Source organism: Athene noctua, chromosome 24 (genome assembly GCF_965140245.1).
Source record: "Athene noctua chromosome 24, bAthNoc1.hap1.1, whole genome shotgun sequence".
Lineage (NCBI taxonomy): Eukaryota > Metazoa > Chordata > Aves > Strigiformes > Strigidae > Athene > Athene noctua.
Genome location: NC_134060.1, coordinates 1,367,114 through 1,368,122, shown reverse-complemented (window position 1 = coordinate 1,368,122; position 1,009 = coordinate 1,367,114).

Sequence of the window (1,009 nt, the reverse complement as noted above, 5' to 3'; positions counted from 1 at the left end):
TGTTGGGGTGACACTCCTGAGTCGGGTTGCGTGGGGAAGGTACATGTGCAGTCCTGGCTGCTGGCTCGAGAAGGGCTTGGGGCCAAAGGGTGAAACGCTGTGGCCGAGCTGCCTCAGGTCCGGCGGAGGATCCGAACCCCCTCACTTTCCAGATTTCAGTCGAATGGGAGAAACAAGCGGAAAAATACGCGCTTAAAACTTCTCAGAACGTGGCAGCCAGTTCTACTTTTCATTAAAATGCCATCTGTCTGAGAACTGACTTGATTTGAGCTCCTTGGGTTGTTGGATGCCAGAAGCATGCGCCCAGATGTGCTGCTTCTCCAGCTGCCTGTGCTTCGGGGCTGTGAAAGGCTCTGGGCTCCAAGGTGCTTTTGGGACAGATTTCGATTCCTTTTGGAGTGGGGTTCAACTTGATCCTCTGGGTTCCTGTACCGCCTCACGTTTACAGTTCCAGCACTGGAATTCCTTCCGGCCATCCTAGCCCTCTCCAGTGCCAACAGCTCATGGTTGTGTCTCAGGGTCCAAAGCTGGAGGTTGTTTGTCATCCTCTGAATTCTTTGCGCTTTACCTTGCAAACGTGCATTGACATAACCTTTAGATGATGAATTATTTAGCAGTTGAGCTGTAACGGGGTTTTTGAATAATGCTGAGCAGTTTTAAGGAACTGCTTGCTAATGGCATGCACGTACTCGCTAGCTAATTTACTCAGACTGGAGCACACACGATGTATTGTTCTGAACCGAGCACCTGTACAGACCCTGCACACGTCCTCCTGCTGCTTTTAAGGTTGTATCACATTTTTTTACGAGTCCTACTAGATAACAGAAACCTGCCCTTGCAGTTTCAGGGGGCTGTTTTAGAGAGAGGGGTATAACAGAAAACTGCATCTTGTACAGCTGGGTCTGGAGTCCTGGAAAACAGGTCGGACTCCTTGGTTTCAGATGTTAGACTGGCATTTGAGCCCTGGCCCGTGTTTCTGATTACAGTGGCCTAAGCTGCAGAACCAGAA